Source organism: Leopardus geoffroyi, chromosome B1 (genome assembly GCF_018350155.1).
Source record: "Leopardus geoffroyi isolate Oge1 chromosome B1, O.geoffroyi_Oge1_pat1.0, whole genome shotgun sequence".
In the NCBI taxonomy this organism is placed as follows: Eukaryota; Metazoa; Chordata; class Mammalia; order Carnivora; family Felidae; genus Leopardus; species Leopardus geoffroyi.
This window is the reverse complement of record NC_059327.1, coordinates 18,545,350-18,564,635: the sequence shown is the minus strand read 5'-3', so window position 1 is coordinate 18,564,635 and position 19,286 is coordinate 18,545,350. Positions and strand designations below refer to the sequence as shown.

The 19,286-nt window shown below is 38.9% G+C and overlaps 1 long non-coding RNA gene across 2 annotated transcripts in view; it reads right to left on the bottom strand.

Moving 5' to 3' along the window:
* The window catches only part of LOC123585782, a 134,456-nt gene extending 115,596 nt beyond the window's left edge, over positions 1 to 18,860 (bottom strand). For both annotated transcript variants that reach the window (XR_006706426.1, XR_006706425.1), the window contains exons 1-2: positions 18,829 to 18,860; positions 15,808 to 15,893 (exon numbers count right to left, since the gene is read on the bottom strand). This is a non-coding gene — a long non-coding RNA (uncharacterized LOC123585782). The remainder of the gene's footprint in view (positions 1 to 15,807; positions 15,894 to 18,828) is intronic.
* Positions 18,861 to 19,286: the final 426 nt, after the last annotated feature.

Genomic DNA, 19,286 nt, shown 5'->3' with positions numbered 1-19,286 from the left:
AACATTTCTGTTCCTTTGCTTCTTCACCGAAAAATGGTTAATAACGGTATCTACCTCATATAGTTGTTGTGAGGATTAAAAAATTAATACAAGCAAGGTTAATACCTAGCATGTAATGAACAGTTAGTAAATTATTAGTATTACTAAATTGTAAGCTCCATAAGTACAGAATTATTTATAACTGTATTTTTTACCCTGTTTAATTCACTGTCTTGTACCAAATAAATTACCTCCCCCTTCCTGCTATACTTAAATCTGATTCATACTTCAATCTCAGAAAGGCCCATCCTGATCCAATAGGCATTAGAAACCTCATTGTATATTGGGGTGACTGGGTGGCTCAGGTAGTTAAGCATCTGACTTCAGCCCAGGTCATGATCTCACAGTTAGTGGGTTCGAGCTCCGCGTTGGGCTCTTTCTTGACAGCTCAGAGTCTGGAGCCTACTTCAGATTCTGTGTCTCCCTCTCTTTCTGCCCCTCCCCTGCTTGTGCTCTGTTTCTCTCTCTCTCAAAAATGAATAATAATGAACAGGAGTTCCCCTTTGAAGATGGCGGCGTAGGAGGACGCTGGGCTCACCGCGCGTCCTGCTGATCACTTAGATTCCACCTACACCTGCCTAAATAACCCAGAAAACCGCCAGAGGATTAGCAGAACGGAGTCGCCGGAGCCAAGCGCAGACGAGAGGCCCACGGAAGAGGGTAGGAAGGGCGGCGAGGCGGTGCATGCTCCACGGACTGGCGGGAGGGAGCCGGGGCGGAGGGGCGGCTCGCCGGCCAAACAGAGCCCCCGAGTCTGGCGGGCAAAAGCGGAGGGGCCTGACGGACTGTGTTCCGACAGCAAGCACGACTTAGCGTCTGGGAGGTCATAAGTTAACAGCTCTGCTCGGAAAGCGGGAAGGCTGGAGGACAAAGGGAGGGAGAGCTGCTGAGCCCCCGGACGACAGAGTGGGTGGGGAACAAAGGCGCTCACCAGCGCCATCTCCCCCGCCCATCCCCCAGCCAAAATCCCAAAGAGAACCAGTTCCTGCCAGGGAACTTCCTCGCTCCGCGCAAACACCCAACTCTGTGCTTCTGCGGAGCCAAACCTCCGGCAGCGGATCTGACTCCCTCCCGCTGCCACAGGGCCCCTCCTGAAGTGGATCACCTAAGGAGAAGCGAGCTAAGCCTGCCCCTCCTGCCCCTGTGCACCTTGCCTACCCACCCCAGCTAATACGCCAGATCCCCAGCATCACAAGCCTGGCAGTGTGCAAGTAGCCCAGACGGGCCACGCCACCCCACAGTGAATCCCGCCCCTAGGAGAGGGGAAGAGAAGGCACACACCAGTCTGACTGTGGCCCCAGCGGTGGGCTGGGGGCAGACATCAGGTCGGACTGCGGCCCCGCCCACCAACTCCAGTTATACACCACAGCACAGGGGAAGTGCCCAGCAGGGCCTCACCACGCCAGGGACTATCCAAAATGACCAAGCGGAAGAATTCCCCTCAGAAGAATCTCCAGGAAATAACAACAGCTAATGAGCTGATCAAAAAGGATTTAAATAATATAACAGAAAGTGAATTTAGAATAATAGTCATAAAATTAATCGCCGGGCTTGAAAACAGTATAGAGGACAGCAGAGAATCTCTTGCTACAGAGATCAAGGGACTAAGGAACAGTCACGAGGAGCTGAAAAACGCTTTAAATGAAATGCAAAACAAAATGGAAACCACCACGGCTCGGATTGAAGAGGCAGAGGAGAGAATAGGTGAACTAGAAGATAAAGTTATGGAAAAAGAGGAAGCTGAGAAAAAGAGAGATAAAAAAATCCAGGAGTATGAGGGGAAAATTAGAGAACTAAGTGATACACTAAAAAGAAATAATATACGCATAATTGGTATCCCAGAGGAGGAAGAGAGAGGGAAAGGTGCTGAAGGGGTACTTGAAGAAATAATAGCTGAGAACTTCCCTGAACTGGGGAAAGAAAAAGGCATTGAAATCCAAGAGGCACAGAGAACTCCCTTCAGACGTAACTTGAATCGATCTTCTGCACGACATATCATAGTGAAACTGGCAAAATACAAGGATAAAGAGAAAATTCTGAAAGCAGCAAGGGGTAAACGTGCCCTCACATATAAAGGGAGACCTATAAGACTCGTGACGGATCTCTCTTTTGAAACTTGGCAGGCCAGAAAGAATTGGCACGAGATTTTCAGTGTGCTAGACAGAAAAAATATGCAGCCAAGAATCCTTTATCCAGCAAGGATAAAGGTCTGTCATTTAGAATAGAAGGAGAGATAAAGGTCTTCCCAAACAAACAAAAACTGAAGGAATTTGTCACCACTAAACCAGCCCTACAAGAGATCCTAAGGGGGACCCTGTGAGACAAAGTACCAGAGACATCACTACAAGCATAAAACATACAGACATCACAATGACTCTAAACCCGTATCTTTCTATAATAACACTGAATGTAAATGGATTAAATGCGCCAACCAAAAGACATAGGGTATCAGAATGGATAAAAAAACAAGACCCATCTATTTGCTGTCTACAAGAGACTCATTTTAGACCTGAGGACACCTTTAGATTCAGAGTGAGGGGATGGAGAACTATTTATCATGCTACTGGAAGCCAAAAGAAAGCTGGAGTAGCCATACTTATATCAGACAAACTAGACTTTAAATTAAAGGCTGTAACAAGAGATGAAGAAGGACATTATATAATAGTTACAGGGTCTATTCATCAGGAAGAGCTAACAATTATAAATGTCTATGCGCCGAATACCGGAGCCCCCAAATATATAAAACAACTACTCATAAACATAAGCAACCTTATTGATAAGAATGTGGTAATTGCAGGGGACTTTAACACCCCACTTACAGAAATGGATAGATCATCTAGACACACGATCAATAAAGAAACAAGGGCCCTGAATGAGACATTGGATCAGATGGACTTGACAGATATATTTAGAACTCTGCATCCCAAAGCAACAGAATATACTTTCTTCTCGAGTGCACATGGAACATTCTCCAAGATAGATCATATATTGGGTCACAAAACAGCCCTCCGTAAGTTTACCAGAATCGAAATTATACCATGCATACTTTCAGACCACAATGCTATGAAGCTTGAAATCAACCACAGAAAAAAGTCTGGAAAACCTCCAAAAGCATGGAGGTTAAAGAACACCCTACTAACGAATGAGTGGGTCAACCAGGCAATTAGAGAAGAAATTAAAAAATATATGGAAACAAACGAAAATGAAAATACAACAATCCAAACGCTTTGGGACGCAGCGAAGGCAGTCCTGAGAGGAAAATACATTGCAATCCAGGCCTATCTCCAGAAACAAGAAAAATCCCAAATACAAAATCTAACAGCACACCTAAAGGAAATGGAAGCAGAACAGCAAAGGCAGCCTAAACCCAGCAGAAGAAGAGAAATAATAAAGATCAGAGCAGAAATAAACAATATAGAGTCTAAAAAAACTGTAGAGCAGATCAACGAAACCAAGAGTTGGTTTTTTGAAAAAATAAACAAAATTGACAAACCTCTAGCCAGGCTTCTCAAAAAGAAAAGGGAGATGACCCAAATAGATAAAATCATGAATGAAAATGGAATGATTACAACCAATCCCTCAGAGATACAAGCATTTATCAGGGAATACTATGAAAAATTATATGCCAACAAATTGGACAACCTGGAAGAAATGGACAAATTCCTGAACACCCACACTCTTCCAAAACTCAATCAGGAGGAAATAGAAAGCTTGAACAGACCCATAACCAGTGAAGAAATTGAATCGGTTATCAAAAATCTCCCAACAAATAAGAGTCCAGGACCAGATGGCTTCCCAGGGGAGTTCTACCAGACGTTTAAAGCAGAGATAATACCTATCCTTCTCAAGCTATTCCAAGAAATAGAAAGGGAAGGAAAACTTCCAGACTCATTCTATGAAGCCAGTATTACTTTGATTCCTAAACCAGACAGAGACCCAGTAAAAAAAGAGAACTACCGGCCAATATCCCTGATGAATATGGATGCAAAAATTCTCAATAAGATACTAGCAAATCGAATTCAACGGCATATAAAAAGAATTATCCACCATGATCAAGTGGGATTCATTCCTGGGATGCAGGGCTGGTTCAACGTTCGCAAATCAATCAACGTGATACATCACATTAACAAAAAAAAAGAGAAGAACCATATGATCCTGTCAATCGATGTAGAAAAGGCCTTTGACAAAATCCAGCACCCTTTCTTAATAAAAACCCTTGAGACGGTCGGGATAGAAGAAACATACTTAAAGATCATAAAAGCCATTTATGAAAAGCCCACAGCTAACATCATCCTCAATGGGGAAAAACTGAGAGCTTTTTCCCTGAGATCAGGAACATGACAGGGATGCCCACTCTCACTGCTGTTGTTTAACATAGTGCTGGAAGTTCTAGCATCAGCAATCAGACAACAAAAGGAAATCAAAGGCATCAAAATTGGCAAAGATGAAGTCAAGCTTTCGCTTTTTGCAGATGACATGATATTATACATGGAAAATCCGATAGACTCCACCAAAAGTCTGCTAGAATTGATACATGAATTCAGCAAAGTTGCAGGATACAAAATCAATGTACAGAAATCAGTTGCATTCTTATACACTAACAATGAAGCAACAGAAAGACAAATAAAGAAACTGATCCCATTCACAATTGCACCAAGAAGCATAAAATACCTAGGAATAAATCTAACCAAAGATGTAAAGGATCTGTATGCTGAAAACTATAGAAAACTTATGAAGGAAATTGAAGAAGATTTAAAGAAATGGAAAGACATTCCCTGCTCATGGATTGGAAAAATAAATATTGTCAAAATGTCAATACTACCCAAAGCTATCTACACATTCAATGCAATCCCAATCAAAATTGCACCAGCATTCTTCTCGAAACTAGAACAAGCAATCCTAAAATTCATATGGAACCACAAAAGGCCCCGAATAGCCAAAGGAATTTTGAAGAAGAAGACCAAAGCAGGAGGCATCACAATCCCAGACTTTAGCCTCTACTACAAAGCTGTCATCATCAAGACAGCATGGTATTGGCACAAAAACAGACACATAGACCAATGGAATAGAATAGAAACCCCAGAACTAGACCCACAAACGTATGGCCAACTCATCGTCGCCAAAGCAGGAAAGAACATCCAATGGAAAAAAGACAGCCTCTTTAACAAATGGTGCTGGGAGAACTGGACAGCAACATGCAGAAGGTTGAAACTAGACCACTTTCTCACACCATTCACAAAAATAAACTCAAAATGGATAAAGGACCTGAATGTGAGACAGGAAACCATCAAAACCTTAGAGGAGAAAGTAGGAAAAGACCTCTCTGACCTCAGCCGTAGCAATCTCTTACTCGACACATCCCCAAAGGCAAGGGAATTAAAAGCAAAAGTGAATTACTGGGACCTTATGAAGATAAAAAGCTTCTGCACAGCAAAGGAAACAACCAACAAAACTAAAAGGCAACCAACGGAATGGGAAAAGATATTTGCAAATGACATATCAGACAAAGGGTTAGTATCCAAAATCTATAAAGAGCTCACCAAACTCCACACCCAAAAAACAAATAACCCAGTGAAGAAATGGGCAGAAAACATGAATAGACACTTCTCTAAAGAAGACATCCGGATGGCCAACAGGCACATGAAAAGATGTTCAGCATCGCTCCTTATCAGGGAAATACAAATCAAAACCACACTCAGGTATCACCTCACGCCAGTCAGAGTGGCCAAAATGAACAAATCAGGAGACTATAGATGCTGGAGAGGATGTGGAGAAACGGGAACCCTCTTGCACTGTTGGTGGGAATGCAAATTGGTGCAGCCGCTCTGGAAAGCAGTGTGGAGGTTCCTCAGAAAATTAAAAATAGACCTACCCTATGACCCAGCAATAGCACTGCTAGGAATTTATCCAAGGGATACAGGAGTACTGATGCATAGGGGCACTTGTACCCCAATGTTCATAGCAGCACTCTCAACAATAGCCAAATTATGGAAAGAGCCTAAATGTCCATCAACTGATGAATGGATAAAGAAATTGTGGTTTATATACACAATGGAATACTACGTGGCAATGAGAAAAAATGAAATATGGCCTTTTATAGCAACGTGGATGGAACTGGAGAGTGTGATGCTAAGTGAAATAAGCCATACAGAGAAAGACAGATACCAAATGGTTTCACTCTTATGTGGAGCCTGAGAAACTTAACAGGAACCCATGGGGGAGGGGGAGGAAAAAAGAAAAAAAAAAAAAAAAAAGAGGTTAGAGTGGGAGAGAGCCAAAGCATAAGAGACTGTTAAAAACTGAGAACAAACTGAGGGTTGATGGGGGGTGGGAGGGAGGAGAGGGTGGGTAATGGGTATTGAGGAGGGCACCTTTTGGGATGAGCACTGGGTGTTGTACGGAAACCAATTTGACAATAAATTTCATATATTAAAAAAAAAAAAAATAAAAAAAAAAAATAAAAAAAAAATGAATAATAAACCAAAAAAAAAAAAAAAGAAGAAACCTCACTGTGTATGATCCAAAAGCATGTGAATGCTTTCTGATTTTTTAATTTTATTTATTATTAACATATAATTAATACACAAGGATATATTATTTTCAAGTGTACACACAATGATTCGACAATTTTATACGTTACGCAACACTCACCACGGTAAGTACAGTCACCATCAATGTTATAACAATATTATTGACTATACTCCCTATGTGGTACTTTTTGTCTCTTATTTATTTTATAATTTAAAGTTTGAATGCTTATCACTCTTTACTGAACTACTTCATTTTTTTTGTCGTATCTGCTACTGAATAAGCATCAGGAGGACATGGCCTGTATCTATTGACTCAATGCTGTGTCATTAACATATAGATCAGTTTCCAATTGTGAAGGGTATTCAATGAACATCTGATTGAATTAATTGCAATAATGGTTCAACCGAGCTGACCTACCTAGATGTCTAGATGCTAGTTGCTCACATCAATAGTAAAATAAAAACAAAAACAAAACCTGACGTTAGCAGAATGAATTAAGAGTCAAGCAGTGGATATTTTCATATTTGCACACTTTGCAGTATATTCTACTAACAGAAAAATTAGCCACTTTCATGTCACTAAATAACCATGTCATTTGTATTAAACAGGAATGTGTATAAACAAAAGCAGGTATCGCTATGAAACAAAAACTCTAATCTCCATTGATTTTGTCTTTAGGTCTCTTCTTCAAGTCTTAAAAAAGCCTTTCACTTTTCCTCTCACCCTGATTACACTTAAAACATGACAATCAATCTTGCTCTGTGCTCTATCCTGTACCTGAAGCAGAAAAAACTGCTCTTTGAAATCAGCCATCCTTTGAGATTACCCCTCAACAATACTGCTCTTGCCTTGGGAATGGCCTTCAGAATCCTTGTTCCTTTGTTAGTGCTAATTCCCCGTATGATGTGGTTTTTCTTCACACTAGCTAGGACTGTGGTCTGGGCATCTCAGCATTTGGAAATTAAAATTGTGTCCATAGCAGATTTTTTTTTTCTCAACACCTTTCTATACAGTGGAAATACTTGTCCCTTTGAAAATTAGTATATAACCTTATAAAGGTTCAAAATCAACACCAAAGTGCTAGTTGCATAGACATTTCTCTAAGGAAATTGATAAAATGATATTTTGATAAGCTAAAAGATGCAAATAAAAGATTATGTTAATCACTTTAAAATTACAGAGTACTACAAATTCTAATTAATGCTATAATTTGAAATGTGTAATATACACCAGAATGTTATTATATTTTTGTAAACACCAATGCATTACATAAAATCACTATCTAATGAGAATCTCTCAATAGCTATAAATTGTGGCATCTGTTTATATTACATTGCTACTGATTTTTCCAGTTGTGCCTTCTTGCCATTTAGCATAAAGAAATGTATTGTTATGCATTCTCCATTATTGATAGCTCTTCACATATGTGGTTTCTATTCATCATTTCCTTTATTTTGTTCAGATCTATTTTTTAAAGAAATTATGTATGTATATATGTATGTATGCACATATTTTTGTGATTTAGTAACATCTCTGAGAAATTTCTGTCTGAACAATGAAATCCAAAGTCATAGGACTATCTAAAATAATTGTAGCATAGAGCTAAAGTCAGTCCTTTTGAATAATCCACTCAGATTTTGAGATGGCTAGAATATCTCAAATACTATAATATACTGTTTTTATAAAGGAAGCAATTTCTGCCACCATGTTTCTGCTGTTCTTTCTGTCCTTCCATACGTACAACCCATGGATTCATAGATCCAATATTTTCTGCCCATAGAAATAATTTATTTTCAATTTGGTCTGTCACTGGACCACTTTTGGCAACAGATGATATAACTGCTGGTTAAAGAAGACCACGGGTTCACCTGCTCCCTTCCTATTTTGGGAGTCTCTATGGTTATCATAACTGATAACTCTCTGACTCTGACTTCTCAAGGGTAAGCTGTCAAGTAGGGGGCTGCTTTTTAAAGACCAACCTGGAAGTGCTGGTGCTCCTCTATTGTATTCCAGCTTCTCTACCTAAGGCTGGGATGGCAGGTCAGGCTGGAATGGACCTCCTCTGCCTAGCAGTTTAGCTTTAAGCAGAGGGAAAATGAAATAAGAGTCCTCATTTGGCCAAAGCCAGATTCTCAAATGCAGCCTTAATCAGAAAGCTTCCCGAAGGGTCTACCGAGTATTTGTTCAGCAAGAAATAATTTGGTACTTGGTATCTCATTGAGTATTACTCTTTGCATGTACAACTCCCTCCTTTACAGGAAACCCCATAGGAAAAGAAAAATAAGTGGCAGGATTCAGAGATACAACTCTTGCCAATCTATGCTCTAAAAGGAAAATTAGGGTGCACATTAGGAACTACTGTATTCAGTGAGCTTCCTTCAGACATAATGGACATCAGTCTCACAATAATTCCATATTCTACATCTGTAAGTCTGCAACTTAGTCCAAATTGGCTCAGAAACTGAGGATCTATGAATATCCCAGTTATAGGTTAGTGCCCCACAGCCAAAATGAGCTGAATTATAATAATATTTAATTATTTCTTCTGTTAAAAATTCTTTTATGAAATTCTTAAAATATATCCATGAGGTAATAATTATTATTACTTCCATTTTCAATCCTCTAAAAACAAGCTCAAGGAAATCAAATTGATAAAATGCAAATTCAAAATTGATGTCCCTGACTACTACCCAATTTTGCCTCTTAATCAGATAGTCCCTTATCAGATATAACACTTACTTTACTTACAATATTGATACATGGAATTCTAACAAGATATGTATTCATCTGTCTCCTGCCTTCCCAGAAAATAAAGGAACCTACCAGTCATGTTTATTTCAAAGCAAGTGACTATCATAGACCATTTGTTTAGAATAGATTCTATGAAAGACAGGGGTGACAGAGCGTGTGAAAACCGAGATTCCTTGGAAGTACATACAGGATTACCTACAGCAGACCAGTTCCCTAAAACACATACTAAATACTTCACAAATTTGGCTTATGCAAATGTTACCAATAGAGACTTATCTATAAATAAGAGTCATATCACTTTAATTCCTTTCAGAGAAAATAGAATCAAGCACCTGAACCAATAGCAGGAAAAGAATAAAATTATTTGACTCCAGACACCAATGAGTGCTGAACTGCAAAAAAAAAAAAAAAAAAAAAAGGTCCAATTTTGGTCTTCACCATTTTGGTCCATAGCCTTTCCATCTTATTTGAGTCCTTTCTTTCTCTATGTCCTCTGTGCTACTGGTATCCTCAGAGTTCCTTCTTACCGTCTCTACTCCCTTCTCCCACTGCATATACCCTACCACATCTCATCAGTATTCAAGTAAACTCAAGTTGACATAGATCTTTTCCATTTTCCTTCTGACCACTCTGTTAAACATTTCCTTAAGTTACTTTCTCCTTTCTGGTATAGACAAAGGAAGAAAAGGAAGGATGTAACACAGCATTCTATTACTGACAAGAAAACAGAAAAGTGAGAACACTGATCCCTGCGTATGCAGTGGTATATTCTCCTCTTACTCCACTAGTAAGAAGGATGCGTCGGCAACCCTGACATGCTGCCTCTACTAAAATAGCAGAGTCTTTGATTCCTCACCTTGTTTATTGGCAAAAGCTATCTGAAGGACTTCTTAACATAATTAGAATGGCAGCTACCTTTACGTAGGGAAACTTCTTCAAGAACCTAAGATCGCATCCATGGAACACAGTAAATGTCTTCTTTAGAATTATAATGTATTTAATTGGAACACTTAATAATTGAAACACTAGAAAACTCATAAACATCCTCTTTATTTATAACATTCCTTTTTTGGTCTACCTTCACAGTACCTAAGTCAATCCAGTTTTCACAATGAGTACTCAATAAATATCATATTTGAGGGTCTTTTTTATTTCTGTTGAATGAGAAAAATATTGAGTAAGGCCAATTCAAAAAGGATACATGCTTCACTGACAAAAAAGCAAAGACATTCTCTGCGAATCTCTCTCATAGAGTATTCAGGCAATAATTTTTATTAAAAAAGTATCACCAACAATCATCTAGCAATCAGTGATATAGAAAATATCTAAGTTATCACCAGCATCTTACCCTTCCTTTGCTTTAATACACTTAAACATGTGTGAATAAATACCTACATGAAAAGCAAAGCTAAAATAATCCTTCATAATTTATTCTGTGTCTGAAGGCAAGAAGGAAAAACATCATAACTTTAGAGTTCAGAGAGATCTCTGATGTTAACCTTAAAAATGTCTACAATAATGGATGGAATTTAAATAGTACATCACTTTCAAAACATTTTAATTTACTTTTTACCTTTTTCTATTCTCACGACTATCCACTTTGTGAAACGGAACAAGAATTATTGATTCTATTTCACAACTAAAAAAACTAATGCTCAGACAGGTTGAGAGATGTGCGTTAAGTCCACCTTTCTTGCAGGCAGCGAGTTAAGATTCATCAGAGATTTCTATACTTCTGATCCTGTGATCTTTCTACTTTAAAAAAAAGGATGATGCTTGCCATAAATCTTTATCAAGGCTCGACTGAATATTATGAATTAACAATGTTTATATTCCGCTCACTTTTACTCTTTATGTATAAGCTTCTCATTCTCAGACTCTACCTACTTCCTAAAATTCTGTCCTTATGTTTGCTGGCCCTGGCTGGGTAGGTTCTGAATTACAAGGCAGTTCCTATGCTTTCTACCCTGTGCCCCAGAATTTATCTTAATCCTGCCCCCACTTCCCTCTGTGATATTCTGACAGAATTAGTGTTGGCACCAATTCTTGTGTCTCAGACACAGTAGGCACACTTAGGTATGGGTTGAATGGACTTGAATTCTCACTGCTTTGTATCATACTGCTCCCTCATAAGGAAATTTTGAAAACACATATAAACTGGTTTGATTATGGCTTCCTATAATGTTGCTCTTCTTTCCCCCAACTTTCTAACACAACTAACCAAGGAAGGGCATTTTCAACAATGATGGCCCATGCTGACAGTACTGCTCACCACAATGACATCAGAGACCCCAAGTCAAGTATGAAGTTTGAAAACATTTCCCCCCCAAATGGATACTTCTCCAAAGACAAAGAATATCCCCACCTCTTTAGACTCACTGGTTACCCATCATGATTGCATTTCAGCAGTATTTAATGCCTTCATCCAAAGGGGACTACAGGCAGAATTGATAGGCTAATTGCAGAGGATAGTTCTGTAAAGATGGGTTAATAGATATAACCACTTTAATGCCACCACTTCCAGATTTCTGACAACAGCACCACCAGACCAGGTTTGTTCTGGGAGGTTTCAAATAATGTGGAAATATGCACATACTAAAAAAGGACTGCTGAATGAAGCCAGGATGAGAGGATAAATAGAAGGGGGAGAAAAGGAAATCACCCTTTACTGAGCACTTCCTCTATGTCAGGCAGTTTATATACATTAATTCTCATAAAGTCCTAGAAATCACTACCAGTCTCCTTATTATGTTGGTAAGATAACTAAACTTAGGTATTTCCCCCAGCTCATTAAACAGTGTATTTCTGCATACACTTTAACAGGCTTGTTAAATAGGTGCACTGTGTGTACCTTGTGATGGTGGTCAGACTTGAATCCCAAGTCCCTTGTCCTTCTGCCATAGCCTCCTGAATACATAAATGGTGTTATGTTGCTATGTATACTATTAGGAAATAGGTGCCAAACAGTGTGGGACTCTTGCAGCCTTGTATACAAGGCCATTGCTACTATTTTATAAGAAAGTATATTTGTTCTTCAATATTTAATCCACGAAGCTGAGATGAAAGATAAAAATACATCAAATATTACACACTGGGATCTAGTCAGATTCCAGCCTACAGCACACATTTGAATGGAAAGTGAAAGGAACCCAGAAAACTAGAGTAATTCTCTAAAACTTAGAAGAATTTTTGGATTAAAAAGGACTATATGCGGATTAGCTTCATGAATTTCTAATCCAACAACTGAGCAGCTAGTCCAACACCCTTGTTTTCTAGACTCAGTAAGTGAGGATCTGAGAAGTGAAATAATTTGCCTTAATATTCAGTTGTTATCTGCCACACACATCTGTTTTTCAAAGCAGACTTCCTGAGGATATCAAGGTGCCCTTCCATAATTGTGGGACCACCTCTGCAAGCTATCATTATGAAGATTAATTATTTGTTTAACACTGATGGATCTGGCACTGTACCAGGCATAAAGAATATGTGCTTAGGGCTCAAGAGACACACAACCTAAATCAGAAAGACAAATAGATGTCTTAAGAGCTCAAAGGGTGATTAGAACCTTGAAGTGTAAGTCACCATGTTCACATTTATTAAAAAAAAAAAAAATGTCATTCTCCCCTTTCATTGCCTTAACAGCTCATAAATAGCAGTGAGACGGGTAGGACGACAATAAGAGCATTTGTGAAACTGCATGCAATTGCTTGAGAATATTATTCATTTTAGTGAGTTTATTACTGGACAGCTGTTTACAAATTTAGGAGCAGATTGGTCCATGGATGAATGAATTTTGGTTGAAGAAACAGGAACATGAGGAGCTTGTGAGGTCCTTGCTGATAATATTCATACTAACCAATGTTCCATAATATCCCACAGGGAGCAGTTGGATTTTTCCACATCAGTTGATTAGCGGTAAATATTGTCAGAATTATCATGACAATGTAAAGGATATAAAACCTATCTTTAGGGACACCAAAAGCTCAGGAGTTCATATGAAGCCAGAAGAAAAAAAAAAAAGTTTTCAGACTTTAGTGTTGAAATGCAGGTTTAAAAATCCATTAAACTACTGTTTGCTTGTCATAACCAGGTTATATTCATGTGGCCTATAGTAATGTCAAAACAAGGTCTCAGAAGAACCATTTTTAAAAAAATGTTATAAGCATAGATTTGTAATCATTAGAACTGATTTCAATTCCTAGCTCCACCTCTTATATATATGACTTGGGCAAGCGACTTAAACTTGATGAGACTCAATGTCCCATTATAGGAAATAGGAATAATACCAATATCTTGGAGTTATTTTTAGGCTAAAAAGAAATGCCAGCATAATGCTTAGCACAACATAGGTACTCAATAAATAGTAATACAGTTTATTATGTTTCTCACTTATGAGCCTTCATGAGTTTAGGAGTGCTCCCCTCACAGAGACTTAAAGATGTGGTTCTTTGTCATGTGCCACAAAGAAAAGAGTGCCTGCTTTGAAACCAAATAAACATAAACCCAAACAATGTATTAAATTTTCAAAAGGTTTAAATTCACTGAACCTCAGCTTTCTCATTGGAAAAAAATGGAATAATGAAACATAACTCAGAAAGCAGTTGTAAAAAATAAAATATATATATATATATATACATATATATATATTACATGTGAGTAAAGGACCTAGAACATTATACTTATTTAAAAAAATGTTACTTACACATACATTACTGAATAGACCACATTTTACTGTAACTACTTGTCTATTACATCTATGCTACTGTAAATATTTAGAGGAAATCTGCTGTTTTTTTCATCTCCAAAGTCCCAGTGCCTGAGTAGTAATTGGTTATTAATTTTACAGAGTGAATAAATGTATATTTCACTTATTACTCAAAAGTGACCACTAGAAGAGCTTTTAATATTACAATAAAATTTGACAGACTATAGGATGTTTGCATTTTAGTTCATAAGAAGACAGCCCTTACTTAAAAGAATTTCTTCAATGAAAGAAAAGAAAGAACAGTAACTGGAAAAAATAAATATATCCAGACCCCTGACTGGTCATCAGTTCATCTAATCATTAATTCAAATATGCTGCATGGAAGACATTGTGTAAGACCTTCGAGATAGAATAATAAGACAGGTTTTGCCCACATGGAGTTCCAGAATAGTGGAGAACATAGATACTAGTCAAACAACTGTCAAAATAAATGTAAAATTACTACTGTGATAATTGCTATGAACAATGAGATTAGAATGCCATGGAAGCATACGTAGAAGAATTATCAAATGGGACTTTTTTTCCTTTTGTCTCCAAGTTTCACCAAGGTCCTCTCAGTTGATAACTAACTACATGGATGATGAGTGATTACATCTTCAAAGAAGGAACAGGTAGCCCAAAAGTCTCTATCGATCTTAATCATCTACCTCTAGGCCACATAAGAGAGGGCTAGAAAATAAAACTAAAGGAAGATGCATTTAAAGAGAGAATTCCTTGAATGGAATTCACAGGAGTAAAAGCACTGTGGTATTTTTCCATCACCATTCCTGCTCCCCACAAATTCAAGTAAAATACCTGTCCCCATGGTGACTGGGGTTACCTGCACTAGGAGACGTGAATGTCACTCCAGGCATTGGTGTTAAGCTATGAAAAGTCATGGGCACTCTTCATACGCTTACAAGAAGACAGCACTAGCGAGCTTCACTGGCATCCTTGAGAGTCTCAGGGCTTCTTTGAAGCTGTAACTAATGACTGAGTCTTGACAGTAAAACACTGAATGTGGGAGGATAGAGAAGAAGCAAGCTGGACTGCCGGCAACAGAGTTCTTGTCAATGGAGTGGACACTGTGTAGCTAAGTTTGCTTCACCCTGGAGCATCTCTGAGATGGTTGATTTTAAGTGTCAACCTGACTGGATCACAGGATGCCCAGATATTGGGCTAAACATTATTTCATTATTTCTGTGAGGGAGTTCCTTGATGAGATTAGCATTTAAATCAGTAGACTGAGTAAAACAGATGGGTGGGCATCATCCAGTCTGAGCAAGCCTGCATAGAAAGAAAAGGCAGAGCAAGTGAGGTTTTTTCTCTCCATGCCTGACTGCTGAGCTGCAACGCTGGTCCTCTCCGAACCTCAGACTGGGAATTTTATTAGCAACTACTCTGGTTCCCAAGCCTTCAGGGACAGATTGAACTACACCATTGGCTTTCCTGGTCTCCAGCTTGCAGGTGGCATTTCATAAGATTTAGTCAGCCTCTATAATCATGTGAGCCAATTCCTTATAAAAAATCTCAGTCTTCCTCATCAAATAGATACAGCTATATAGATACACAGAGATATGAATGTGGATACATAGATACAGATTCTGTTGGTCTGTTTGTCTAGAGCACTCTGATTCAATCCCACCTCCAGGGATGGAGGTGGGCTTTAGGGCAGGAGTTGAGAGGAATTATCAAATGATTATATAGAAAGAAAACGGCATCCAGTGAGGTCAATAACTTACCATCTTTTCCCTCAGCAGTTACTCCTTACTCCTCCTTTCCGGTGCCCAATATTGTTTGGTTCAGTTTTGTTTCTTAGAGAAGAGAGCTAATTATTTGAGATAAAATACACATTAAATATAGATCTCTTTGTAAGATAAAGTAGTTGGAGAAAAAGCTAGACATGGGGCCACAGAGGAAAATGATTCATTAGTGATTTCCACCCACAGCAGGATGAAAACAGGGTACAGAATTGAAAAGAGAAAATGGGTAAGTGGAAACGAGGAGGTCAATTCTAAATGAATGTTTTATCGATAAAGAAAATTATCCCAATTGTCCAAACGATTTCTCAAAACAAAAAAGTCAAACATTGATTCATGATACTCAGTGAAAATACTCTTGGTTTCATTAGTTTGGAAATTGATTTTTTAAAAAAACTTGCTTTTTTAAATTTAATTTACAAAGTACATGATCATACATTATCTAATCCACTCTTAAAATAAATATGGAGTGACCAGGTAGAGCCCATAGCAAGTGGAAACTCTCACTTGCCCAAAATAAAAGGGAGCATCAGGGAGTGAGGGTAGTAAGAATTCATCTCTAAAGCAAAGAATTTCTCTGGATTGCTCTCTCCACTGATGACCTTGAAGTTCTCCAAAAAAGAACACCTTTGAAAAGGCTGAGTTCTATTCTTGGCAGTTCCGCTTGTAAGAATTCCCTAAGATCGCGGCCCTCTTCTGGCACAAGAAACGGCTCTCCGACAGTGGTATCGCTAGTCATCCTGATTTCTGAGTGGCCTGTTTCATATCTACAGAAGTTCCTTCCAATTCGCTGCCTTGGGTGATTTCCCAAGATATGGTGTATAAATAGTGTTAGTTTCTTGAACCAATTTATTTATTGATTAGCTCTCCCACAGGTGAGGAAATGGGAAACCATTATAGGCATATATAAAATCTGACAACTAGCCTACTTGGACAGAATTTTGCACAGCAATCTGCTTCACTGCTCACACCTGCATAGCTGTGTCATACATTTAAGAAATCTAAATCATTTCCACCACAGGCACATCATAGCACAGTGTTCAACTTCAAGCTCCTTTATCAGGAAAGCTAATTACATTCTCTTATTAAGTTCACACACTGTATTTCTACACTGTATCTTTAATATATGAGTATCATTTTCTTTCCTCCCTCTATTTTGTGCATGGGTTGTGGCCTAGAGATATATTCTTAGTTCTGTCCTTCTCTTTCTCCCTACAACATACCTTCTTCTCCTATTCACCAATCTGTTCTCACAAGCTTAGCCATCAGCAGTAACTCCTCCTTCCCTGGGTCCACTCTATCCCTAGAAGCTTCCTCTTTAATCACTTTCCCCGTGTCCTTGGGCAGCTCTGTGGAGTCCTTAAACTTCTACACTGCACGTTTTTTATTCCCACCTAGAAGGAAAGTTGAAAGCAAAGAGTGACATGTGATTAATCACATGCAAATTCATGCATGTCTTTTCTTTTCCCCAAAGCATTCTTTTATGGAGCGATCACAGATTTTTAAATTGAAGGCATGATAGCAACTTAAGTGTCATTGTTACATTATCTCAAAAAATGTACTGATTGAGCACAGGCTATGTATGCTCAATATGGTAATGAGGACACAGATTAAAGTAAGCAAGAAATAAAAATTATGCACAAGGAACTTTATTGTATGAGTTGCAGATAAACTATCACAAGAAGTATCATATAAATAGCATAGGATAAACCTCAGGAGAGGTCTAAAAGAGGTCTACGGAGTATTGAGGAAAGCATACTGACATAAAGTGGATCAAGGTATTCTTTAGAAAAAGGATGTATTTGAGATTGAAGAAATGATTAGTAAAGGAGACAGAGATACTGAGAGGTTGGGGAAGTCACTCCAGAGAGAAATTAGGAGCAAAGACACATGCAGATACACAGAGTTACTGGGGAAGAGCCAATAACCAATTTTGGATAAATATTAAAATAATTGAGTGTAGAGAGTATGATGGGGTCACTTACATCAAGCAGTGACATAAAGATTCAGGACAGCAGCCAAGGGCGATGAGCTGAGAAACAGACACTGCTAAAATCAGAACACGCTGACAGTACCAAGAACTGCTAATTAACAAGGCCAAGAGAACGTGGAAGAACCAAGAACTGTTAATCACTAGAACCAGAAGAGGCCTGAAATGGCTAACGACTGATTAAACTCCTTCAAGAAGGCAGGATTTCTGCAGCAAGCTCTCTGATTTTCCAGATGCTGACTCTTCCACATCTGACCACGTACGAAAGGCCAACTGCCACTGAACGCCCTGCGGGGCTGACCACGGAACATAATCAGCAGTTAAGTGCTGACAGCTGATGCAGAGCAGACGGAGTCCTCATTTCAGCTGTGTGCTCACCGACTGATTTTCCCTTTGGTTTGTTCACTTCTTACACTTGTACTTTGTTTATTATGTGGCTTTGTATTGTATGTCTTGTGTATGCGTAGGAAGCCAAGTGAAAGGAGTTCGGAATCCCAAGCCTGTTACAAGTGTGTGAACCCTGCTTTATGAGTGAATAAGCTAATATCGTGGAAAGACACAACGTGTGTAATGCCTTTATAGCACGCTCGTGACGTGGGGCAAAGCATACCGCAAAAATGGTCACTGGGAACTGTGTCATGGAGACCCAAGTGTGCACGAACAAGGGCTTCATAAAATTGACAGACGGTGATAACCAATGAAGGTGCTAGAAGAGAAAAGTGGCATGATCGAAATGTATCGATCACCCCATTCATATGAATACGGTAGCCCCCGTTTTTCTATCCAGGATACTTTCCCCGGCCCCCACTGGATGCCTGAAACCCCAGATAGCACTGAGCCCTCTATATATTCTTTTTTTCCCTATACATACACCCCTATGATAAAGTTTAATTTATAAATGAGGCACAGGAAGACATTAACAATAGATAACGATAAAATAGAATTATAACAATATACACATAAAAGTTTTATGAATGTGGCTTCTCTCGCTCAACATATAATACTGTACTCACCTTCTCATATTAACGGGCCATGGTAAAATGCTTGCATGAAGAGATTACGCAGTAAATGACGCAAGCGCTGCAATGCGCAGCTTCTGGCTACTGTGGACGTCATGACGCTGCGTCAGGAGGAGGAGCCTCGGCTTCAGAGCAGGCTTGGCGGCGTCAGGAGGGGGAGCCTCGGCGTGAGACCCGGGCTTGGCGGCTGGAGATTAAAAGCAAAGAAAGCTGAACCATAAACGAGGGGACTACCCTACCCCTAAGAAAAAATAATCATTACGGTAAAAAGGTTTTACCAACGTTCCAGTAAAATAGGTTTGTTGTTGAGAAGCATAACGTTACAGTTAACAACCCAAAGTCCTTCCTGACAGGATATGTGTATTACTAATATATAATGATTATAGTGTGGGAATATTGACTTAACATCGCAAACTCCCTGAACATAATGTGAATGTTTTACGATTCAGAGA